The sequence below is a fragment of the Balaenoptera ricei genome, chromosome 12, assembly GCF_028023285.1.
Source record: "Balaenoptera ricei isolate mBalRic1 chromosome 12, mBalRic1.hap2, whole genome shotgun sequence".
Taxonomy (NCBI): domain Eukaryota; kingdom Metazoa; phylum Chordata; class Mammalia; order Artiodactyla; family Balaenopteridae; genus Balaenoptera; species Balaenoptera ricei.
Genome location: NC_082650.1, coordinates 19961138 through 19988649, shown reverse-complemented (window position 1 = coordinate 19988649; position 27512 = coordinate 19961138). Strand labels below are relative to the sequence as shown.

Genomic DNA, 27512 nt, shown 5'->3' with positions numbered 1-27512 from the left:
CAATATTAGGAAACCCGTCAACATATTTCAAATACTAACAAATTAAATGTAAAACTCCTATGATTAATTCTGGAAAATATGTGCTAAAATTCAGCATCCATTCCTGTTTAAAACTCTATACAAAAATTTCAAATAGTATGAGATTAACAGAAACTAATAATCAACAATCTTCTTTTAAATAAAATCAAAGTAAAGATTATTTCCATTAGTATCAACATTGTATGATTCACCTAATGCTACAATGTAAGAAGAGGAAATGTAACTCTGAAAAAGAGATTAAACTACAAAAGCTATGAAAAATATTAAAAGTATTAAGATATCTATCTGGATGAAGGAAAATATAAAAATACCAAGCAACCATTCTCTGTACTACCAATAGGCAGGTAGAAATAGAATGGGAGGAGCAGGGAAAATCTCATTCAAAAATAACAACAAAATTATAAAACATCTAGGGGGGCTTCCCTGGTGGCGCAGTGGTTGAGAGTCTGCCTGCCAATGCAAGGGACACGGGTTCGAGCCCTGGTCTGGGAAGATCCCACATGCCGCGGAGCAACTAGGCCCGTGAGCCACAACTACTGAGCCTGCGCGTCTGGAGCTTATGCTCCGCAACAGGAGAGGCCGCGATAGTGAGAGGCCCGCGCACCGCGATGAAGAGTGGCCCCCACTTGCCGCAACTGGAGAAAGCCCTTGCACAGAAACGAAGACCCAACACAGCCAAAAATAAATTAAAAAATAAATAAATAAATAAATAAAAATAAAGGAATTCCTTTAAAAGAAAAAGAGAAAAAGAAAACTGAGCTGATTTCTTAAAAAATAAAAAATCTAGGAATATCTTTAACCAGAAAGCACTATAAAATTTTATTAGAGGACATTACGAAAACAACAGTGAATAAATAGAGAGACATACTGTGATATTGTGATTTATAATAAGAAATATATATTTGCTCTTCATAACCATTTCTGGCACAGAGCTCCTAAAACCATTGAAATTTCCTAAGTGATGAGAGCCGTAATGGTGTCTTTTGTTAATGAGGTAACTTTTGGAATACACCTAAGCATGGGGGCTGGTTGCCAGGGGGCACCAACCTTGTGATTAGAGAGTTGGAATTTTCATCCCACCCCCTGACCTCCTGGGAGGGGAGAGGGGCTGGAGGTTGAACAAATCACCTTTGGCCAATGATTTTATTAACCATGCCTATGAAATGAAGCCTCCATAAAAACCGAAAAGAACAGGGTTTGGGGAGCCTCCAGGCTGGTGAACACGTGGAACTGAGAGAAGAAGGCCCTGCCCTTTTCCCCATGCTTCCCCTAGGTGTCTCTTATATCTGACTGTCGCTGAGTTACATGCTTTTATAATAAACTGGTGATCTAGGATGTAAAATGTTTCTCTGAGTTCTGTGAGCTGCTCTAGAAAATTAATCAAACTCAAGTCTAAGGAGAGGTATGGGGAATCTCCAATCCGTAGCCAGTCAATCAGAAACACGGGTAACAACCTGGGTTTGCAACTGGCCTCTGAAGGCAGGTTGGGGGCTGGGTCTTGTGTGACTGAGCCCTTAACCTGTGGAATCTGATGCTGTCTGTAGGGGGAGGTAGTGTCAGAATTGAATTGAACTGCAGGACACCAAGCTGGTCTCTGGAGAATTGCTTGGATGTGTGAGAACACTCCCTCCCCCACACATTGGAATTAGGTCCCAGAACCCAAAAGATATACTGTGCTCTTTAGTTGCAAGACTTAAAATAATAAAACGTAAGTATCTTAAAAATGTAAATATTTTCCAAATTAATATATAAATTGAACACATGTTATTATAATCTGTTGCATATGGTATATGTTGTCTTGTTCACTGATTATTTCACAGGCGTACATTCTCTCCAGAACTAATAGGTGAATAATCTATTTCAAACTTTACTTGATTCATGTAACCTAGAACCTTACTAGGTTCATTACAGGGCGTTCAGACAATAGTTCTTAGATGACTGTGGCAGGCATCATGGATGCTCACCAGTGTTCCCAGGTATCCCCTTTCAAGCATGGAGGACTAAACTTCCTCTCCGCCTCAAAGTTAGATATGGCCACGTGACTTGCTTTTGTCGATTAAACGTAAGCTGAAGTGACCGGTGTGACTTCAGAGGGACATACTTAAGACCTTATGCATGATCTTCCACTCTCTCTTTCCCTGCTGCAATGAGTATGAAGGCACATGTGGATGCTGAGCTTCTAGGAGCTGAAGTCACCTGGATGGTAACCTAACTCAGGGAGGACAGCAGCCCAGAGAGCTAACAGCTCATTGTGTTAAGCCAATTTTGGCATTGTTTGTTACCACAGCCTAACCTGACTTGTTCTGACTAATACAAAGCCTAAATAAACTAATTGCTTAAAGTCTCTAATATGCAGGGAAGAAACAGAGCAGAGGGACTACACTTTTATTTAGTTACTTTCATTTTAAGTTTAGAGCAGTCATTCTCAATTGGGAACAGTTTTGCTTCCCGAAGGATATTTGACAGTGATTATGGAGACATTTTTGATTATCACACTGGGTGGTGCTACTGACATCTAGTAGATTGAGACCAGAGATGTTGCTAAGCATCCTGCAATGCACTGGACATCTCCCCACAACAAAGAATTATCTTCTCCAAAATGTCAATAAAGTGGAGGTTAGGAAACCTTCGTTTAGGGGAAGAAAACTGGAATAGAACTCTTTACTTTCTGTAGAAAGAAAAGGAATGTGGAGAATGAGTAAGATCAACATATCTGACACAGAGTTTGTGGCTCATCAGCTACAATATTCTGATGATAATATGATTCCATGTCATATTTGAAAATATGTAAGTATGTATGTATGTGTGTATGTGAAGAGAGATTATAGAGAATGAAGCAAAGGCCTAGTATTAGATAGCTGAACAGCAGGATAACATGTTAAGTGTGGCATAATGGAAAGGCACTAAACACAAGCTAGAAAAACTGGGTTCAAATACCAATTTTAGCACAATATTTTTAAAAGCACTTGGTAATAACTGTTTGACCTTAGGCCAACCTATTTATCATCTCTGAGCCTTTGGTGTGCTCATCTTTAAAATGGGTCTAAAAATAACTAATTCATAGGAATTTTGTAAGGAGTAAATACAATTAAGTAATGTATTTGAATAAGTCTGACACTAGTGGATACACAATAAATACTAGTGGAGTTTATGTCTAGTTATTATAATTTACCTATTTTAGTAATTTATTTGATATTGAAATGTCTATTCATATAATTTTTCATTATTCTATGTATCCTTCATTTGAATGCTGCAGAGCGTAGACTATTCACCCTATTTTATAATATGAAATCCAGCTAGTTATTCTCCTTTGGTTGTTGTTGTTGTCATTGTGGATGTTAACATTAAGAAGCCAACTGACTAATCCTCCAATGTGGGTATTATCCATCCTCAATGAAAATATCTTACAAGATCAAGCATCATCTTTCTAAAGCTTGAACCCTACTTACTCTCTAGGAGAGGATAAACCAATTTTTGTTGCCACTTGGGTTCTAAGTATAATGGGTTATTAGGAATTTCCTTGTGGATATTGATGATTATTATGGAAGCAATAAAAGGATAAAATTTAAAACAAAGAGAAACCCAGGTGCTGTGAAGAAGGGCACAGGATCTAAAGGTTTTTTTTAAACCTTATTTCTGACTCCAAAGAATTCTCAGATGCCCCATTGAACTGAGAGAAAGACCACCAGCAGGGACACATTTAGAGTACCCCAGAGCTATGCTTGGCCAGGACACTGTTAGCTGAGTATTTGGTCTTTGCAGGAATGGAAACTTCACATCCCCTGGGTCGTTGCCCCTTCACTCCGGCTGTTCAGTGAGAGTAGGAACCCTCCCCCATGTAGATGTTCCATCCTTCCTTCCATGATTCCATAAAGATTCCTCCTGCAGCAACCTGCTGGATGCCTAATAGGTAACAGTGTTGGGCTGCTTTACCTACACTTTGGGGTTTAACTGAGCACACTTAAGAACACTCAGCTGGAAAAAGAAGGAAGTGGACACCTCAGTTATACAACCCTCTGAACAATAGTGTACTTTTACTGTACAAATTTTGAAGAGGACTGGTTACATATTAAAATGAATATTCATGACAGGTAAGCTAAATTCCAAATGTTATCCAGAGTTCTCTTGAGTACTGTACTCTTTGAGTGGGAGCATTTAGTATTTAACTAGTAAATAAATGCCAAAACAAAGTGGCTGGCATGCAAGATTTGCACAAATACCAAAGAGTAGTTCATAGAGATATATAAAGGGTAAATCAGGATATTTGACCCTATAAAATAAGAAATCAGAATCCAAAACCATACTCAATATATAGATCACATTGTGTTGCTAAAAAAAATGGTGTTATTTTATCATCTCATTCAGCCCTGGTCTTCAAATGTATTTAAACTAGCCAGTAACCTTAAGAAACTCAGAACAAATCAAAGATAAATAGGCCCAAAGTTGGTACCTTAACATATATATTTCCCACATCAAGTTTCTAATGGAAATAAGCCCTTGAAATACATACCCACACATACTCACACACAAATAACACCAGTTTCTATACCAGATACTTCCAACTTTTACTTAACATAATTAATTCTTCCTCTAACAATTCTAGAAGTCAGAGTACATATTTAAGAAATTAATATAAAATAATTCCTGATTTTTTTAGAGTAAGATGTTCTGAACCTAGGAGGCGGATAACTAAAGATAAATTCTGAAAACAAGCAGTGTAGTGAAGGATAGAGAATTGAAGTTGTAAAGTAAATTATACTGAACCATTACATGGGATATAGAGACAAAATACTGGGCTTGTTGGAAACAGACAGATCAATAGATTCTACTTAATCAGGCAGCTAAAGTGCCCTTTATATGCATCCTATTTCAGTTTTTTGTCTCAATAGTAGGTGATACATTTCTAGTTACACGATACACTATAGTAATAAGATGCATGATGCCCCTTCTAAACAGTAATTAAACTTTTACTTCATTCAAAAGAGAATGATTTGACACCATTAAAAATCAATTTTTACTCATCTCATCTTAGTTTTAATCTTCTTTTGGTGTCAATGATACTTTAAATGATTTTTTAAATCAGGATTTTTTTGTAAAGGTGATAAGAAATTTGTTGAAATATAAGATTTAGGGAATAAAAAATCTTCTGTAAAGGTAGTTTTAATGCTAGACATACCAAACTTCAAAGATACAATAACAGAATAAAAAGCATAGCTTACAATTATATTGTAAATGACATCATAAAACTTCCAGAGAACTATTTTATGAATAACTCACTATCAATCATGAATTACAGCAGAGATTTCTGGCAGCTCCACTATAGATTATTTGGAAAGGTCAAAGAGAAACCACTGTACCAAATGGGCATTGACACTCAGTCAACCCAGAACAGAAGTTCCCAGATCTGGCTTTGCATTCAAGTCACATGCTGTGCTTTTATAAAAACTTCTATTACCAGGATCTGCCCCAGAGATACTCATAAAGTGGCTCTAAAGGGAGGTCTCAGATTCTGTGAATTGATTTTTACTTCATTTTTTTAGAAATTAACCATATTACATATATTGCATATGTAGCTAGATTCCAGAACCACTAGCCTAGCAGATCCCAATAAACATGCAGGAGGAGCTGAGTATATAGATCTCAATACCTTTTAGTAGTGGTGAAAAATATGGAGATGAGAGGATGTGGACTTGCTCAGCTCTACACATGGACATATAAAGTGAAGCCCTTACTTTCTCCAAAAATAGTTTCAAGACTGCAAATGATTCCTAGACAGAGAGTGAGGAATGGGAAACTCTGTTATAAGAGAGTAGTTGTGAGACCATGTGTCCTTATGTTTAATGCATATTATCTTCCAAAACATCAAAACTAAATCTCTTTCTGAGTCATGCCAAATACTTAACACAGTTATATCCACTAAGAATGTACTATTGTAGAAAAAATTATTCACTTGGGTTTTGACTATTGCCACTATGATTCAACAAGATTGAATTTAAATAAAATCCATCCTAGTCATATCACAACTTGGTTAAAGACCAGGGGAAAGAAATGGATGGCTGACATTCTGGAACCTTACTTTCTTGGATTGCAAATCAAAATCAGTTTCATTCATTTGAGTGAATCTGGATTTGTGGTTCCAGGTAATCACATCGCAATACTACACCGATTGCTTCATTTGTCAGGCTAGGACCTATGGTACAACAGCTACTGAAGCATATGAATCACAACTCACTTGTTCCATCTCAGCTGTCAGTCAAAGGAGGCCTCACTGGCAGTAATGAGTACATCAAGCAGAATGGGCACCCAAGCACTTTGCAAAAACATCACAGGGTACTGACAGGAGGAGGGAGCATGGAAAAGACAAGAGATATCAGGAAATGAGACAGCTGCATAGATTCCACATCGCAGGTTCCATCCTTAATGGCCACAAGAAATGGCAGAATAAACTTTTCCTGAAGGTGAAAATTAGCATTATTTTTTGTCCACAGGAAAAAAAATTAGGAAAACCACAGGAATGGTGGGATCAATGTATGAACATAGGCTTTTGTTTATTTCTTATCACACCAAGAGACCACAACTCTGGAATTGCAGCACCCTCTTCTTAGCCATACAAACACAGCACCATTTCAAAGACAGAGAAAATGGATTTTGCTGAGGTTCTTCACAAAATCCAGCTAAGAATTCGGGAGCAAAAAGAGATTAGCACATTTCTTAAGATGGATAATTGTGCTGCATTTACCTTATTTATTATTTTATGGGTGATTCGATGTGAAATTAAAATGTGATTTGGCTTTTAAATAATAGGTGAAGGGGCTTCCCTGGTGGCGCAGTGGTTGAGAGTCTGCCTGCCAATGCAGGGGACACGGGTTCGAGCCCTGGTCTGGGAGGATCCCACATGCCGCGGAGCAACTAAGCCCGTGCACCACAACTACTGAGCCTGCGCGTCTGGAGCCTGTGCTCCGCAACGAGAGAGGCCGCGATAGTGAGAGGCCCGCGCACCGCGATGAAGAGTGGCCCCTGCTCGCCGCAACTGGAGAAAGCCCTCGCACAGAAACAAAGACCCAACACAGCCAAAAATAAATGAATTAATTAATTAAAAAAATAAAATAAAATAATAGGTGAAGAAAATAAGTCTATTAGTACTGTAATTTAGATCTCATTAGGGAGAAAGCAAGAGAAACATTAAAATCAACCTCTAGTAAGCTCCAAGCTTCATTAGCACATATAGCTCCTTCCGCTGAAAATTTGTTCTCTGGTGTCAGGTGTTATTAATGTCAAATTTCTACCCCAAAAGGGTGCTTATAACAGACTCCAGTTAAGGCTGAATAACTGCTCAAAGACAAATTCCAATTTAAAGAGTGATGCTAATTAACTTCCTCAATAAAAAAGTTTTTGTTTTTTTTTTTAAAGATTTATTTATTTTTATTTTTATTTATTTATTTGGCTGCATCAGGTCTTAGTTGCGGCATGCGGGATCTTTCATTGTGGCATGCAGGCTCTTCATTGTGGCGCGTGGGCTTCTCTCTAGCTGTGGCGTGCGGGTTTTCTCTCTCTAATTGTGACGCGCGGGTTCCAGAGCGCGTGGGCTCTGCAGTTTGCAGCACGCGGGCTCTCTAGTCGAGGTGCGCGAGCTCAGTAGTTGTGGCATGCTGGCTTAGTTGCCCCGCGGCATGTGGTATTAGTCCCCCGACCAGGGATCAAACCTGCGTCCCCTGCATTGTAAGGTGAATTCTTTACCATTGGACCACCAGGGAAGTCCCAATAAAAAAGTTTTATTATAGTTTGCTTATGGGTCATAGACTATAGTCTATATAGAGCATATGTGAATTTCTATAAGTGCAGTTAGTTTCTTAGATTTTTGGGGATGTGCTGTGTAGCTTTTGGCCACATAAAGCAAATATTTTTGACATGTTCTTTTATTTTCTATATTATAAAATGCCATTTAAGTAAATTAATTATGAAGGTCTGTTATGGGTTGAATTGCATTTCCCAAAACTTCCTGTGTTGAAGTCCTAATCCCTTAAAATGTAACTTTATGCAGAGAAGGTTCTCTACAGAGATAATCAAGTTAAAATGAAGCCACTAGTGTAGGCTAATTCAATAGGAATGGTGTCCTTATAAGAAGGGAAAATTTGGACACAGACACATACGGAGAGAAGATGATGTGAAGTTAAAAGGAATAAGATGTCAATCTCCAAGGCAAGGAAAGAGGCCTAGGACAGATCCTTTCCTCACAGCCCTCAGAACAAATCAATCCTACAGACACATTGATCCCATACTTTTAGTCTCCGGAACTGTGAGACAATGAATTTCTGCTATTTAAGCCATCTGGTTGGTGGCACTTTTTTATGGCAGCCCCAGGAAATGAATATAAGGTCTAAAATTCAGACTTAAAATATATACTATTATCCAGACTCTTCAAATATCCATATATCAGGTGCACTTAAAGTTAAGCATTTGGATAGATATTTTTCACCTTTCATCCTGATGTTTGGAATTCTACAAATGCAACTAACGTTTGATTGCGGTGCCAAATTGTTCTTTATACACAATACTACCCACACTCCTTCCTTTACTCAGGTCCTTCAATCCATCACCTGAGCACCTCCAACGTAGGGGAAGAGACCATCAGGCCCCTGGCTGGGCTATTTGTCTTTTTTCTTGATCTAATAACTCAGTTCTAAAGTCCTGAGGTATCTATCAATAGTTTTGATAAATACAGTAGAGTCTTGGGCCCCTTTGCTTGGCTTTCAGGGAATGCGCCTCAGTGGAGAATTACCTGAAATGTATAAGAGCACAGTCTCTCAGACTCATGATTTCTTCAGACTCTTAGTCCTATAGAGTTTGTTCTTCTTATTTTTGCATATGTGTTGGCCTGAAATTTGGTTTATATGTCATATTGACAGATTGTACCGGTAAATATGGCAACTAGCACACTTCCCTTTCTTAAAGTCAATCACAAGGTGCTACAGACTAAGACAAATAACTAGGCTAGCAGCCTCAATTGGTTACCTTGATACAAATGTCAACAAAATGCTCCATTAAAATATCCTCTTGGCATGTTAATTTTGTTTCCAATGCTGAGCATTCCTTGAAAGAGTAAAATGTCATGTTTAATATTTCTTCACATAATGAACTTGAAAGGATTTCTTCAAAATTAATCACTTGCATAATGAATTAGGAATCACAGAAGATCAAGGAAGTAATAAAAAATTAAGCATGTGAAATTTTTTATATTTATTTTACAGTCATCCTTTCTATTCAAGAAAAATGTAATGATGCCTGCTTTTTGCCAGGTACTCAACAACTGGTGGTGAGCAAGACAGTCAAGGTATGCCCTTATTGGAGCCTACTTTCTTTGAGGAAGACAGGCAATAAATGAATAAATATCCAAAATGTATAAAATTTATAAAATTAATTTGTAATGTGCTACTGAGGATTTAAACAGGGAGTTAAAATAGAGAACCACAGAAGAATCAGAATTCAAATAAGACAATCAGGCAGGTTCTTCCTGAAAAGGTGACATTATTTATTTTTTTTAATTGAAGTATAGTTGATTTACAATGTTGTGTTAATTTATGCCATACAGCAAAGTGATTCAGTTATGCATATACATACATTCTTTTTTATATTCTTTTCCATTATGGTTTATCATTGAATATTGAATATAGTTCCCTGTGCTGTACAATAGGACCTTATTATTTATCCATTTTATATATACTAGTTTGCATCTGCTAACCCCAAACTCCCCCTCATCCTTCCTCCACTCCCCCTCCCCCTTGGCAACCACAAGTCTGTTCTCTATATCTGTGTCGTTTCTGTTTTGTAGATAAGTTCATTTGTCTCATTATTTTAGATTCCAAATATAAGTGATATCATATGGTATTTGTCTTTCTGTTTCTGACTAACTTCACTTAATATGATAACTCTAGGTCCATCCGTATTGCTGCAAATGGCATTATTTCATTCCTTTTTATGGTTGAGTAGTATTCCATTGCATATACGTACCACATCTTCTTTATCCATTCGTCGATGGACATTTAGGTTGTTTCCATGTCTTGGCTATTGTGAATAGTGCTGCTATGAACATAGGGGTGCATGCATATTTTTGACTTACAGTTCTGTCTGGATATATGCTCAGGAGTGGGACTGCTGGATCATATGGTAATTCTATTTTTAGTTTTTTGAGGAACCTCCATACTGTTTTCCATAGTGGCTGCACCAACTTACATTCCTACGGACAGTTTAATGTTCCTTGAAAAGGTGACATTAAAACTGAGACATGATATAGAGGGACTTCCCTGGTGGTCCAGTGGTTAAGATTCCAAGCTTCCACTGCAGGGGGCACAGGTTCTATCCCTGGTCGGGGAACTGAGATCCCGCATGCTGCTTGACATGGCCAAAAAAAAAAACCTGAGACATGATGTAGAAAAAGGAGCAAGACATACAATATTTTATGGTGAGAAAGAGAGGTATATACTTTAGGAACCAAGAGAAACGTAGAGACAGGAGTGAGGGGAATAAGGAAGAAGTGTGGCATGAGACAGATTGAAAAGACCATGCCAGGCCTCACTGATGTACTAAGGAATTTGTATAAGAATATAAAAGCAATGAAATGCCAATGAAGGATATTTAAGTATAGGAGTCACATGGAATTATTTCATAATTTTTAAAAGGTGGCTCTGGCTGCTATAAGGAAGAGGGAAGACCTTTTGGATAGTGACAGCTTGGAATATAATTAGTGGTGCAGACAGAGAAGTGGATTAATTCAAGATGTACGTTAGCAGTGGAACCAACAGAACTTGCACATTGATTGGATGAAAGGATTGAGAAAAGGGAAGATTATAAAATGACTCTAAGTTTACTAAAGTAATATTATAATTTACAATTGCTTAACCAGGTCTGCCCTCAATGAAGCCTATCTCTCTAAGTTTCCTTACTACATATTTTTACAAGTTTCAGATTAACCAACATTTCATTGACTAGACATCATGCTAATGGCATCCATATGCCCAAGGTCTTGAGAATATCAAACTATTCAAACTTCCTTTCAGTTTTCCACTCAACTCTTTCATTTCTATTATGGAAATGTTAATAAGGTAGGGTTTTATTTTGTTTTTTTGATGTAAGAACTTTGTACACAGGATATGTTGCCCATCAATTAGATTTAACTCATATCAAGGAAATATCCATTGTAGGCAAAGTGGTACACAATGAAACTGATTGATTTATTTAATCAGTTCTCTAAAGAGTTATTTTTTAAAATTTATTCTTTGCACCTATGGGTCTTTATTTCAGCTCTGGAAAAATGAATTTAGAAAACAAGACGGTTGGAAAATGAAAAAAATGATTTTTTTTCTTTTTTATGTTAATTCTTCATCATTGCCAACTAATCATTTGATTTATTGAAATACAAGGAAGTTCTATTGTGAAAGGAATTCTATTATGTACTTTGAGCCACAGTAGGTGCTTTCCTTATAATTTTCTTGATCAAAAAAAATCATCTGGGGTATTTGTATGGTTATTATTCATCTAGACCAGTGTTTCTTAAATATTAATGTACAGGGCTTCCCTGGTGGCACAGTGGTTAAGAATCCACCTGCCAAAGCAGGGGACACAGGTTTGAGCCGTGGTCGGGGAAGATCCCACATGCTGTGGAGCAACTAAACCCGTGCGCCACAACTACTGAGCCCGCATGCCACAACTACCGAAGCCCACGCACCTAGAGCCCGTGCTCCACAACAAGAGAAGCCACCGCAATGAGAAGCCCACGCGCCACAACGAAGAGTAGCCCCCGCTTGCTGCAACTAGAGAAAGCCCACGCACAGCAACAAAGACCCAACTCAGCCAAAAAATAATTAAATAAATAAATAAATTTATAAATTAAAAAAATATATATTAATGTACAGAGGAATCATCTGGGGATTATGATAAGATGCAGATAGTGATTCAGTAAATCTAGGTTAGAGCCTGAGATTCTGCATTTTCACAAGCTCCCCTGTAATATCAATGCTGCTGGCCCTTGGAACACACTTTGAGTAGCAAGGAGTACTCTAATAGTGATATTTAATCTATATGCTATTATGATATCATTATACAATAGATCAATGCAATTCATAATGCTCAGGTGCACTGAGAAGTAAACAAAATAAGGTCCCTCTTGCAAGTAGAAACAAAAAGAGAAGCATTTTATCTCTATTGTTGATACTAATACTAGAGGCCTAATAACTGTGCAGAGAGGCTTGCTATTTTTAAAAATTCTACTAATTACAGAAAAAATTTTAAATCTCTTTAGCCCTCTTTCTTGATTTCTCAGTGAAGAATCTGTAGGAAGCCAAATGGTTGTATTTACATAATGACCTTCCTTGGTTCTAAAACATTCCTCTTTTCTCCTTATTTACAGTGCTCATTGGCCTCTTGATAGGGGGGAAAATTCCCTTTTGTGTTATCTTTTTAAAATGAAGCTTGAGCTTTTTTACATGCGGATGCTGAAAACTGGGGATGATACACACAAGACTTGAAATTTAGGGAACACCAAGGAATTTAAATGTTTGAGAACTCTGATGCAATTAGCAGTGTTGCAGTCAGGAGTGTCAGAAATTAGATAAGCTTCCAGAAAGACAAACAGTAAACACCTCCTCTCCCCTATGAGGTGTAAGTAGTTTGGATGACAGGTACAGAAGAGAGATTCATAGCTACAAATACTGTAATATTGGGACTGAGAAAATCCCTGGGAAGTTTTGCTTCTTTCATTCAGCCTGGAATCAGGGCACATATATTTCATGAAGACCAAAACAAAGTCATGACAGTCAATAAACCCACTTAAGGAGGTACAAATCAAAAAGGCCTCTGTTTACTTCGTGTTACCCACAGATTCTGAGAATCCATAGATATGGAAAAAAATCCACAGATATGTCAGATATCAGTGATACTTGGTCTACTTACGTTATTTCTAACTAGGAAAGGTCTTAAATAAACAGTCGGGCATATATTCTAATACAATACACAAAGAGAATTAAACACCAATAATATCCAAACTAAAACTGTCATATTTAAATTGGTGAATTTCAAACAACCCTAATCATCACGAGAGTGCATTCAGTTATGTGGTGCCCTTATATGAAGTTAATTCATTCTGGCAAGACCTTCAAATACAGATTTATTTCAGATCATCCATTCCACTGAGCATATATTAGCTTCCATTCATTGAAGTGCTTAATTGGGAAAAACTGGTCTTATATTTTTTAAGCTAAAATTGCCTCTTCCATGTTTCATGGTCAAGGACATCATTGCCTCCAACTGCTGTGCTTAGATGTTTTCAAGATTTTTCAGGAACATTATTCTGCATTCACAACTGGGCTTAAGTGTGTGGAGAAATGTTTGGATTTCAAACTTGTGAAACATATCTGATATCTAAAACATCTATCCCTTAAATAATATAAATCATCCATAGGCTTCTACTAAGAGAATTCAGTCCAGCAGCCAGAGACCCAACACCTATCAAGTCCCATCTGACACAGTTGATATTTCACAGTTTAATGTACACTTTCTATCTCTGTCTCAAATTACCTCCCTATTACATCTATCAAATTACCTCCCTATTACATCTATCAAATTACCAAATTACATCCCTGTTATATTATCCCAAATTACATCTCTGTCCCAAACTACATGTATCCTATTGATCACTTCTACTATCCCACATACTCCTAGTTTATTCATATTTATGCTCTGTTTCCCTCATAAACTCTGTGTCCTCTACAAGCCTTAAGTGTGAGTGTTACTCAGGGTTCCAAACTCTGGTCTCTCTTCGATTTATATACTCTTAAGTTATCTCACTAATATACGTTGCCATCTATAACTGCCATCTACATGCTGGTAAATTCCAAATCTACTGCCTCCAGCTCAGACCTCAACGCTCTATTGGAATTCTCCACTTATAGTCCCGTAAGTATCACCTGAAGTCATTTTCACCATCTTCCACTCTTTGCTCCCGACCCACAAACCTGATTCTCCCCAGTTGCTCTAGATTTCCATGTATTGTGCCACAAGCTGCCCAGTCACCTAAGCCAGGAAACTTTTCTTCCTTCTTTCTGCTTCCCCTCTCTACAGTCACTAACCCAGTCATACAAGACAAACTCCTGAAAAGCTGCAGAATCGATCCCCTGTTCTCCATTCCCATTGCTTTCCTTCAGAGCCTCAACACTCAAGAAGTGAATTACACTAACAGCCTCCTAAGTGATCTCCCAGTCGGTCTCCCTTCTACATTGTAGCTAAAGTGATCTTTCTAAAACACAAATCTGATCACATGACCCTACTGCCGAAAATACTAAGGTGACTACCCATCACTTTCATATGAAGTCTCAAGTCCTTGGCCTGACCCTTTGGAATCTGACCCCGACGTAGGGCTCTCATTCTGAAGCCCCATATGAACCCCACCGTCCAATTTAGGGGAGATACTTGTAATTCTTCTGAAGCATCATGCACTCTCCCTTCCCTGCCATTTATCCTGCTGTTCTTCCTCTTGGAATGCATTTTCACTGCTCATCTATCTGATTAAACCTATTCAATCTTCCTTGGTCCTCCACTTAGGTCCTCCTTCTTTGTGTTCCCATAACATATACACACCTTTATTTCAGTCTCTGACCTCTCTCGCTAGAAATTTTGGGTTTTCTGAGCATTTCTCCCACTGTAATGTGTGCCCCTTGAGAACAAGCATGACATCTTATTGATCACCTTATTTCCAGAACTTAAATTGTATCCAGCATAACGTTAGCAATTAAAAGCAAACAGGTGATTGAATAAATGAATGAGTGAATGAACAACTGTAGAAATGTCTTTACTTACTCAAAATATTTGGTTCATTCAACTACATGATGGTTCTTACAACTATCACCAATTGAACAGCATTTCTATAACTTTTGCAAAACTGTGGTGAAGATATTTTTAATTGTGTTATCCCAAGGATATATGTTAAATTGCTGGTTGAAATTAGTTTAAAAATAACAATTTTCTCTGCAGACAAAGTGAAAGCTGTTTTTAGCCAAAATATAATACTATATTTATATCCTTTTTTTGCCTTAACTACCAAAACAGTTAAAGACAAATTTAGTGTTCAACAGTAGTAATTAGACCATCTCAAGTCCCTGATAATTTCTATCCCATTTCCTCTCATAAATGTTCTATTTCTATCCTAAATTATTTTACTACACATGATTTATTCTCTAAATTCTTCTATTATAAATGATTTTAATATTTGTAAGTAGGTAGAGAATGGTGGCAAAACCTAATCCTTCAAAATATGTGTTTCTTCCACCTTAAGTCCCAGGCATTGAAGAGCCACATCAAAGTGAAGACTGAGGGTGGGAGGGGGACGAATTAGGAGTATGGGATTAACAGATACAAACTACTATACGTAAAGTAGATAGGCAACAAGAATTTACTGTATATCACAGGGCATTATATTCAATATCTTGTAATAACCTATAATGGAAGATAATCAGAAAAAAATAACTGAATCACTTTGCTGTACACCTGAAACTAATACAATATTGTAAATCAACTATACTTCAATTTTTTAAAAAGTCAAGACCAGCCTCTATCTGAGCCATACAGACTTCTGGCAACCTATCAGAATCTGAGTTTTCTGGTTAGTCTGGTTCTGCAGCTATGCACGTCAATCCAAACGTCCCACTCACATAAAACTGCATATTACAGCCACCAGTACAATTTATCTGCAATACTAAAGTTCCACTCATGCTTGGAATGTGGTCACATTTTTATTAATTATAACCCATGGACCATAGCCGTAAGTTTCATTTCATGCCATGTAGCATTTTAAATGTTAGCTGTTAATGCAGGTGGACAAATTTAGCAGACGATAACAAACGTGATTCACAATCCAGCTCCATACAAGAACCTCCTGGGGGTAGCTTTTGAAACACTTACACCAGATCCTCAATTAAAATGTAATTTCTGAAGCAGTAGGGTGGGGCTTAGCATCATTTTTTCCAAGTACCCCAAGTGATTCTACTGTACATTGAGACTTGAGAATCAATGGCTCAGCGCCTGGGAAAGAGGTCCAAGTAAGAGATAAATATTTGTCATAGTTCTCTTAACAGAAGATTGCCTATCAGATTTTTTAAAGTGAAAATAATTCTACTTTCTAAAAATCAAACTGTATTTACCCCATTGAAATGAAGCTGGTTATAAAAGCCTGAATTAAAAAGGGAAAATTAGAGACGATTACTCAATTTTAAAAGGATTTCTGGGGCTTCCCTGGTGGCGCAGTGGTTGGGAGTCCGCCTGCCGATGCAGGGGACACGGTTTCGTGCCCCGGTCCGGGAAGATCCCACATGCCGCGGAGCAACTAGGCCCGTGAGCCACAACTACTGAGCCTGCGCGTCTGGAGCCTGTGCTCCGCAACAAGAGAGGCCGCGATAGTGAGAGGCCCCCGCACCGCGATGAGGAGTGGCCCCCGCTCGCTGCAACTGGAGAAAGCCCTCACACAGAAACGAAGACCCAACGCAGCCAAAAATAAATAAATAAATAAATAAATTTATTTAAAAAAAAAAAAAGGATTTCTGTCTTTATAAAGGATTAATTCGAGCATTTCTTCAAGTACCAGGTGGTGATTTAATTGATTTGTAGACTGGTCTCAGTTATTAATTATACTTGTGACCTTTGCAAAGTCACCTGAATCTCTCTAGACCTTGCTTTTCCAATGTGTTAACTGAGAGAACTGGATGAAAGAAGCACTTTCTCGGCTCACACTGTTTCCCAGAGGTGTCTAGATATCACACAGAGGTGGAAGGGCAGCTGAGGGCACAAGCCCTGGGGCCAGGCTGCGTAAGTTTGTATCCAGGCACCACTAATTATGCTACCTTGGGCAGATTAACTAACCTTTCAGTGCCTCGGTTTCATCAACTACAAAATGGTATTAACAATACTACATACTTCATAGGTTTTTGAGATTAAATGAACTAATATATGTAAAAGCATTTAGAATAGTTCTGGGCACACAGTAAGCACTATTAAAGCATAAGTTATCATTCTTATTACTTATATTCCACCCCCTGAAGAAAGTCAGGGTCTTGAGTATCGCTAATGTATTGGTGAGCCTCTAAGAAGGGGGGACATCATGTAGCACTTCAAAAATATATTTGACCAGTTAACCTTTGATTGCAGGGGGGCAGCTGTCTACGGATCACACATTGGGGAAAGCTGGACTACATGATTGCCATGTCCCTTTAAACACTAGTATTGTGTGACTCATCTCCATGTCTTAGAGACTCAGAAAACTATGGCCCATGGGCTAAATCCAGACGAACATCTGTTTTTGTAAATAAAGTTTTCAGGGAACACTGCCATTCTCATTTGTTTACATATTTCTATATCTACTTTCACACTACAACAAAAGAGTTGAATAGTTGCAACAGAAACCATATGGCCCACACAGCCTAAAATATATACTGTCCGACCCTTTGCCAATCCCTGCTTTAGATGTGTAATGTACTACAAAGCCTACAGCTCTTCTCCATGGTAACTTAATCGAGACAAATTTCATTTTATGAATAGGCATTTCTATTCCATCGACCCAGTTGGCTGGAGAATGAGAGGAAACAGTCATCAATGTGGGATGAAAAAAGAGACTGGGTATGGGGGTGGGAGGTTCTCGATTATATGGTCTGGAAAGGATAAACAGCAAGGATCACAGAGGAAGAACTGCTGATGGCGAAAAAACAGAAAGCAACTGGAAAAACAGAAGATGACCCAAAGACCTTGACACTAGTTAAAGGTGCTAACATAGATGGGCATCTTCTCCCATAACCTTCCAAAAGTCCACTCATCCTCCCCCAAATATTAGATTTCCTTTATAATTAGTACTATTAATCAAGTACAATCCTAGAAAATGCTTTTGTTATGCTATTTTTTCTTTTTTTATTAATTTTTATTGGAGTATAGTTGCTTTACAATGCTGTGTTAGTTTCTGCTGTACAGCAATGTGAATCAGCTATACATATACATATATCCCCACCTTTTTTGGATTTCCTTCCCATTTAGATCACCACAGAGCACTGAGTATAGAGTTCCCTGTGCTATACAGCAGGTTCTCATTAGTTATCTATTTTATACATAGTAGTGTATATATGTCAAATGTTATGCTATTTGTTTCTTTATATAATTATTATCCTAATTTTATAGAGGAATAAACAGCAAAGTTCAAGCAACTTTCCCATAGCTGATCAATGGTTGAGCTCTTAGTCAAAACTAGTTTTACTGATCTCAGATTTTCCATTATGCCCCAGCTGAAGTTATTTGGTTTTAGAAATTCTCTTAAATGCAGATAAATGCTAGATAAAATTCTGATGACCAGAATTTTTTATGCACTATTCTAAATAATTGTTTATCACTGGGCAAAGCTTTACTATTTCTAACCATACAATCTATCGCTCTCCACAAGTTTAGCTCTTGGGTGGGGTGAGGGAGGTGGGGAATGGATAGCAAGGTGATATAAGGAGTCTGACTGCATTCTGCATAGATAGGCAACTGTGCTGAAATTTATCTTATCAAGAAAGATAAAGAAAGGAATTCATTCAGGATGAATAGAAACACAGGAAGCTACTGAAGAATAGACAAAAATGCACTGTTTGAAATGGCAGCTGCAAATCTTATCACTTATATTCCACTGCTACAAAGACTAGTCAGCTTTTCTTAGCCAAATGTGAATTAGAAGAAATATAATTCAGTGTTTAGAAAATATGCCTAATTTACCACCAAAGCTATATAGTTTTGTCTTGAAGTAAGGAATTCTACATCAGCTTTTTAAAATGATGGTGATTAAGTAGACTACAATATACTTCCAGTGTTCTGTTCTTTTCATTATTTGTGGCACCCTGATGAAAAGTAATTATGCTTTGGCAAATTTTCCTCTTAGATGTAATTTGGACCACTTATCTGAGATTCTCAGAAGGGAGCTGACTTGACAACTAAAAGAGAACACCTGTTTCTATCAATGTAAAGGAAGCCTTCCTGAGAGCCTTTCCCTCTGCTTAGCAAGGCACAACATTTCTACAACCAGAAATACTGAGTGATGCATTAATGAATTGCCTTCTCTATTTAGCAAACAGAATCAGGAATTAAATGGTATATCTTTATATTTACATAAGGAAAGAAAGAATGGTCATGAATATAAAATAACAAAAAGAGAAAAGGGAGTGTGGCAGTGATTGAGAGGAGTGAGCTACACTGATGTCTGCCCTAGTGACCCGCCCACCTGCAATGAGATCTCTCAGCTACTCAGGTGCTTTAAAAAAAGTTCACAATTTGGGATTCTGTTATTTTATTAAATAGGTCAAAGGGGATCTACAGAAAAGGTTCGTGTATGTTTTATTGTTTCCAACACACACTGTGCGTGTGAAAATTCCATCCATCCTCTTTTCACTGACGTTAAAAGCAGGCAGCTGGCACGATACTAACAGTTCATAAAAAGAGGATGGTCCCACTGCTTTATTGAAATACTAAATAATTCCATTTTCTGACTAGGACCAGTGAAGCTTCAAATATACTTTTAAGAGGCTTTATTTATTCCTTTTATGATCTATAAAAAGGCTACACGGCTATTACTTTGGCTTTTCCATCCTGTTTTAATGAACATCAAAAAGCACTTTTACAAATACAATCTTTTGGTCTCACTGCATTCTTGAGATGAACATCAACAAGTAAAATAAATACAGTACCAAAGATCTAAGGCACAATTTATGTGGATCTACTGAGAATCAGTTAATGGACTTCAAGGAAATTTGTTTTTCTTTGCCTATAGTTTACCATCCCTTTTTGTTTGCCTCTAATGGGAATCGAATTTTCTTATGGAATAGTTTATGGAAACTATTGAAGGGAAATTCTGCAACAAGTTATTTTGGTTGTTTATATTTGTAACACATTAAGAGCTGGCACCCTATCAATTTTTCTAAGTATCTGCAAGACTGGGTACATGAACTTCTAAAAACTTTTTATTGAAATGTAATATACATTAAAAATACACATACGTGTACTACTCAATAATTTTTTTACAAATAATACATTCATATAGCCAGCACCCAAATTCAGAAACAGAACTTCTACCAGGCCCTAGAAGACTCTCCTCACACTCCTTTCTACTCATCATAAAGATAACTACCATCTGCACTTCTCCTAACCCTAAAGATGTCAGTTCCATAGGGTCAAGGATGGGCACATAAAATTTTACAAATCGGGAATTCCCTGGTGGTCCAGTGGTTAGGACTCCATACTGTCACTGCCAAGGACCCAGGTTCAACCCCTGGTCGGGGAACTAAGATCCCACAAGCTGCACGGCACAGCCAAAAATAAACAAATAAATAAATAAAATAAAATAAAATAAATCTTACAAATCCTCATTGATCCCCCAAACATAAGCCTGGCCTCAAAGTTCTCCATAGCAATAATCAAGTCAGGAGATTAAAAACAACATCTAAATATATTTGAAAGTAATTCAAAATTCTATATCTAATCAAGTTGCCATCTATGTATAAAGACAATATGAAGACATATTAAATATGTAAAAGATTTAAGAAATAAACTCTCATGAATCCTTCTTGAAAAACTACATTGTGACTTAAACTAACCAACCCAGTGATGACTTTAAAAAGACTCAGGAAAGATAATGCCCTTATATGAAAGATATGATGGTCAAGCAATTTATTTAAATATGTAATTAAATCTAAAGAATTGATTATAGTGACAAAACAATGTGTTGTCACTTATAAAAGTAAAGCTATACAATATTAAAAATAAAAATAAATAATTATAAGGGACAGGGAAAAATCCCACTAATACTAAAAACTGAGGTTGTAGCCAAGGGAGAGTGGATTCTTTATCTATCTATGTAATAATATCTATGGTCTTTCAAAAGGAGGCCTCTCTGGGTGCTTTCAATCGATTAAATTGAATTTGAAGTAACAGTATGTTCACATTCAAAAGATAACCTATAGTAGAACAAGAAACATTCTATATATCTTCTAATTATCAGAAAGATGATCATATATAAAAGACAGAATGACAGGAAATGTTTAAAAAGCATTAAAAACAGGAGACTTAAAATAAGATGGTATAATTAAGACTGAGCATAACACTAAATATTAATGGGCTATATTTACCTATTAAAGAAAAAGTACTCTCCCACTGATTCAAAAAACAAATCTAACTACATATTAAATATAAAAGGCAAAGTAAAAACAATGTGATTTGGAAATGGGTAAAGTAAATAGATAGACACATGTTTATCTTTTTACTATTAACTTACCATTAAATTATTACTTGCAAAAATAAATCAAGGAACAAGATTTTAATAGAAGGCAAGATTGAATTCAAGGTAAGAATATTAAAGGATTTCATTTTATATTAAACTGAAAGATTTGATTATTTCAAAGGAGCCAACCTTCTGAGTAGAAAATTAAGATTATATTTTATGACTTAAATGAATATAGAGTTTTATTATCTATAAGTGACCAAAGAAATTATTGACCTCCATATTTTTATCCAGGGAGAATTTCCCTACTGAATTCTGGAAGACAAAATAAAGTTGTTGCTTGTTTATAATGCCAGTTATGAAAATAATTAAACACATGTTTGGCACTTACTGTGTTAACGTTTTATCTCATTTAATCCTAGCAACAGCCTATTAAGGTTTAAGTTTACTATTAACATTGTCTTACAGATGATGCACAGCACTTAAGTAACATACCCAAAGTCCTACTGCTTAGGGAGTGGTAAAGCTGGAATTCAATCCCTGGCAGCCCAACTCAGAGCACATGCTTTTAATGACTACATTAAAATATAGTGGGGGAAAGAAAACAAACCCATTCACACAGAATAGGATGCATGTACCTGGGATTCGCACCAAGATGACCAGATACCAGTCTAAGGCTAAAAGTCTACCTGCACCTCTACTGATTGGTGGTGAAGGGTCTTCTGAGAGCTTGCAGTCCTAGCCAGGGCTGGCTCAACACATTAGCTAGGCTGAATCCCATAAAGTGAATATGTCAGGGCTCCTCAAGATCACTCCAGGTTTGGTGATTTGCTAGGTGATCTCACAGGACTCAGCATATAGTTGTACTCATACTGAGATTTATGACAGTAAAAGGACACAAAGGAAAATCAGCAAAAGGAAAAGGTGCATGGGAGAAGTCTAGATGAAACTAGGTGCACGCTTCCAAGAGTCCCCCAAACACATAGTGTAATTGCACAGGACATGCTTAATTCCTCCAGTATCAAGTTGTTACAATAAATGGGAAGTATTGTATACCAGGGCAGCTCATTAGAGACACCACCAATGGTTTTTATTGGAGGCTGGTATGTAGGTATCCTCTGCCCAGTATGTACCAAAATTCTGGATTCCCAAAAGGAAGGCAGGTGTTAACTATAAACATATTCTTTGCACAGTTTAGGCACAGTGAGCCACAATGATTATTTAGGGAGAGTTTTATATCAGTGTGCAGGACTGTTTACTAGCCAAATTCCCAGAGACCAGCAAGAGAGCCAACCTTGCAAGCAGGCTTTTCTAAGAATAGGCAATTTCAGACCTGCACTGTTCTTTTTCTGCCCAGTGAACATGAAGCATTCAACTACCTCGTTCTGAGTTTCCCTCTATGATATGTGAATTGACACTATAATATTCTACAGTTCTATATTTTTAATTTTCTTATAATTTAGATTTCTTCACCTTTCTCTACTCCCACCTGCTTACTCACTCTATCCACTGAAATGTGTACTCATCATCATTAGTTACTTCTGAAAAACATCCCCTCTGAATTGCTGACATTACACAGTCAGACCCTCTGGCACTCTAGATATTCAAAGAGGGGAGAAGGCATTGTGCCTGCTGGTGGCCAAGCTATGACTCTGTAGCAATTCAGTTGTCATTTCCTCCACCCCTCACCCCCCACCCCAGCACTGCACACAACCTACCGAAGAGTTGCAAAACTTTTGGATAAGTTCCTAGATGGCAAATAATAGTGAGCCACTGAATGATGTTCATCATTCAATCTATACATATAACCATCAGTTATGTGCAAGGCATTGTGTTAAAAGCAGTGAATAGATGTGACGCTGAATTCAGACGTATATCCTACATTGAAGGAGTATATAGTCTTATAGGATGCATCATTAAATAACTTTTATATGAAATAAGAAGTGATGGATTACAAAGTGTAGGCACCGTAACTGGGAATACAACAGTGACTGAAATAGACAAAGTCTTTACTCTTATTACCAGAGAAAGGGCAGGTGGCATCAGAGAATGGGCCTGATCAATATCTGGATATGTCAACATGATGACACAATGTCATCATCATGGAAAACAGTTGACACAGGTACAGTGATGTTGCCAAAGGAGCCATATGAAGCCGGATGGGATAATTTCCTGATCCAGTGTGACTGACTATGTTCTATCTGCATAATGCCATGCATAGTATTCGAAGTCTCAAAAACATCCCTGCTCTCCAAGGCTCTTTAACACTCCTTTGACAGTGTGGCAGCATGAAATTTGCCCAATCTTGTAGATAAAAATGGGTGCAATTCAATATTGTACTTCTACAGGTAAAATAATCTCCTGAATCTTATGTTTATTAGTTTATTTTTAGGAAATGTTAGAATTTTTTTTCAGTGTCCTCTCATAAAACAAGGCAGGATTCACTTTAAAGAATGTTTATAATAGATTTAGAATCAACAATAAAATTTGAAGAATGATAAATTACAATAAACAAAAGAATATGCTCCAACATTTTTTTTAATTTGAGAAATTTCATCTTTCTGATTCTTTTTTTTAAAGGAAGCTAGGCTTCCTATCCAACGGACAGGATTTATTCTCATCATTAAGTTGTATTTAGGTTTTTCTTTCTGACCTTTGCTTTTTTTCATTTACATCCTTTATTCCTTTTCTTCCACTTGCTCATTCATGCTCCTTCTGTGCTGGCTTCTCTGAACCACTTGATTCATAATCAGAGATCTGACTTTCAGTTTAAGTGGCATTTTTGTAATAATCTGTTTGGTCAGTTGGGGCCTCAAGCTACTACAGGGCAGGTTTTAATTAGAATTTTAGGAACACAAAGCAGCCTTTTGCTAAGATTTTCAAGTTCATTTTAAGGGCCAATTTCATGCTCTAATCAAAAGACTATCATTTCACTCTTAAAATAGCAGAAGATTTACAATCCCTGTTCCCAGAGTCTGCTGAACTCAGACATACGGTCACTCAGGTGATGCATCTCATGGGACTGCCCTTCAGCTTTGTCCTAAACTGATAATACCGAATTCCCATCAGCTTAGTATATCATAAGACTATGTTTGTTCCTTCAACCGTCTGGAATAAAACTTCATTTTCTTAATTTTTCTTAGTACACTAGCTACCTTTATGAGCACTCTATATTTGCTATTTTGATTTTCCCAAAAAAGCTTTTGCATTAGCAAGAGAGCAGCCTAAGACAAACATCTTTAAATAAGCTGAAGAAATTAGCCACTACGTTAAGCCAAAATTGCATAGTAAATACTGTCTGCATCTGTCCAAGCACGCAGTCATACTTTATTGTCTCTTTATTTTGCATTTTATTTACAGATATGCTCCATTAAATGATTGACCTGTTCTGTACTACCCCACAGCATTTTTTAAATTTATGGGCTTCTTATTTTTAATGAAGATCTGTTAGTTTGGATTCACCATTTACAATACAATAGATGGATTTTGCTCCTAAAATCATTATTTCTCCTTCTCATTACAATTACTAGAACTCTGAGATAGTTTCAGTCAGAGAGTTAGTTGTTCCTTATTTTTACTTCTAAGCCTAGAAGAGGACTTTCCTATTCCTTTTCATTTAAAATACAACTTATTCTGTAATGGCATAGTTCACTGAATTCCAGATGAAAGTTATGTTGTTTTCATTAAAATTCATTTCATAATTAAGCAATAAAAAATCTACTCTGGGATGACACATGCTTTATAAGGCTGTTTCAAAAACCCATATATGTAGAAAAATCTACTTTGCCTTTTATAAGTTAATGTAGTGAAAAGCCATAATGGTTTTCTAAATTCAAAAATCTAAAAGTGGCTTTGATTTTTAATTAAATTAATGTCAACTCTTAATCCTCCCAGTACATTAGGGGTCTTCATATAATTTTTTAATCTCCATTTTCAAATAGTGTTTAGAAATATTTGTTTCTAGGCTTAGATACTTTTCCCTACGCAAATTCTAGGAAGATTTTTCAGACTGTTGCAGGGGAGGAATAAATTCTTTTTCTAATACCCTTCTAGGTTCTCTGACTGGAGTTCTATAAATTAGACTCACAAAAGACAGATTAACATGAGAAAAGCATACAAATTTATTTATATTAATATATACTTACTTAATATAAAATTTACAAGACACAGGAGCCTTCACAGGGACACGAAGACCTGAAGAAGTGGTTAAACCTGAGCATTTTTTTTTTTTTTTTTTTTTTTAAATTTATGTCTATGTTGGGTCTTCGTTTCTGTGCGAGGGCTTTCACTAGTTGTGGCAAGCGGGGGCCACTCTTCATCGCTGTGCGTGGGCCTCTCACTATCGCGGCCTCTCTTGTTGCGGAGCACAGGCTCCAGACACGCAGGCTCAGCAATTGTGGCTCACGGGCCCAGCCGCTCCGCGGCATGTGGGATCCTCCCAGATCAGGGCTCGAACGCGTGTTCCCTGCATTAGCAGGCAGACTCTCAACCACTGCGCCACCAGGGAAGCCCCTGAGCATTTTTTATATTAGGTTTGATGAAGAATGGAGAGCAGTGGGAAAATGTAACAGAACAAAAGGATGTGAGCTAAGGGTGGTGAACTGGGGGAAACTAGCAAGGTATGTGCATTTGGATTCCTCTCAGTCTTCAGAGATAAGGATGCTCCTTTCCTCCAGGTGTAGGGGTATAGGGAGGGCACTGTTCACACAAAGGTCTTGATACCTGTTTTAGGAGAAGGTCAGATACATGCTGCTTCTCAAACTCCTTCAGCTTAAAATATTTGATATCCTAAGGTGCCATATTTGGAGCAGCGTATTCTAAACACCATCACTGTGAAACTGGACATACGCGAAGATTAAATAACATGAAGTGTAACCAACCAGGATCTTATGGGCCTTCCCGGGACAGGCCACCCCCGCTCCCACCCTCTGCTTGAGCTCCTCTCTGAAGTACGTAGATAACAGTATCAGATGCACATTTCCCGGGTAGTTTTACAGATGCTAAAACCCCACCAGGTGGAAGAAATTAACACATCCCCTCTGCAATATGGCGGGAACCAGGAAATATTTGCAACGACTTATCTGCCTTTTTACTTTACCTCACCATCAACCAATCAGAGGATTGTGCAGGAGCTGATCATACCCTGGGACTTCCATCCCTTGCCTGGCCTTTAAAAATGCTTTGCTAAAATCCATCTGGTAGTTCGGGCTTTTTGAGGACTAGCTATCCCAGACTCCTTATAGGACACCCTGCAATAAATGTTGCACTTTCTTTCACCACAACCCGGTATCAGTAGATTGGCTTTACTGCGTGTGGGCAAGTGGACCCAAGTTTGATTTGGCAACAATAGGCCTTAACTCACTCAGAGTCCCTTAGGAAATGTGATGGAATATCAGTCAGTTGACTTGCAAACTAAATAGTTTAACACAGGTAATTTCTTAGAAGTTATTACATCTGGGTCCAAAACATACTATGAAGTTTTTAAGTACATGTCAATCCAAAAGATTATAATGCCCACCACATAGATTTGTGTGTACTGTCTAAAATTATTACCCAACCAGGACCACCACATGTAGCAAGGCAGGCTTTGCACTGCAGAGTGAGTGGTAGCAGGGTGGGTGGAGAGGGGATTCACGTAAACTACTATATGAATCATATGTTCTGGAGTTGTGCACAGAAAAGGTCCTAGACCCAAGCCTCTATGAAAATTTATTTTGAATAGTGATAAAAATCTAAAGCCCAATTTTAAGACAGTGCTGTACTTTACCCAGAAACTTTTTCTGTACTTCGACAGAATAATTATTTAAAAGATTTTATTAGGGTAAGAAAATAAGAATGTGAGGTAAATAATACTTTTATTAATTTCCTTATTTCATAAAATTTTAAGCATTATGGTCTCTCCCTTTATTAAAAAAGTTTGTTCCTGAGAATTAAATATTAACTAAGTTTTTGTAAGCAAAGTCACATTTTACATGTAGAGAGATTTCAGCAGGAATTCAAGACCTTAATTCACTCCAAGCCACTTGAAGAAAATAGGGTGAAAAATCTCAGAAAAGTAAGAACTAAATTAATTGGATTAAGGTTTTCACAGTAATACATATTTGTTTTGTCTCTACTGTGGGACTATTAGCTTTTGAAGGAGAGACATTAGGTCGTGTTTAACTTTGTACCCCCAGTATCTGGCATCTGGCAAAAAGTAGGCACT

At 37.3% G+C, this 27512-nt stretch overlaps 1 protein-coding gene across 1 annotated transcript in view; it reads right to left on the bottom strand.

Annotated features, from left to right (window-relative positions):
• EPM2A (EPM2A glucan phosphatase, laforin) overlaps positions 1–27512 on the bottom strand; it is a 101641-nt gene that overhangs the window by 11106 nt on the left and 63023 nt on the right. The window lies entirely within an intron of this gene.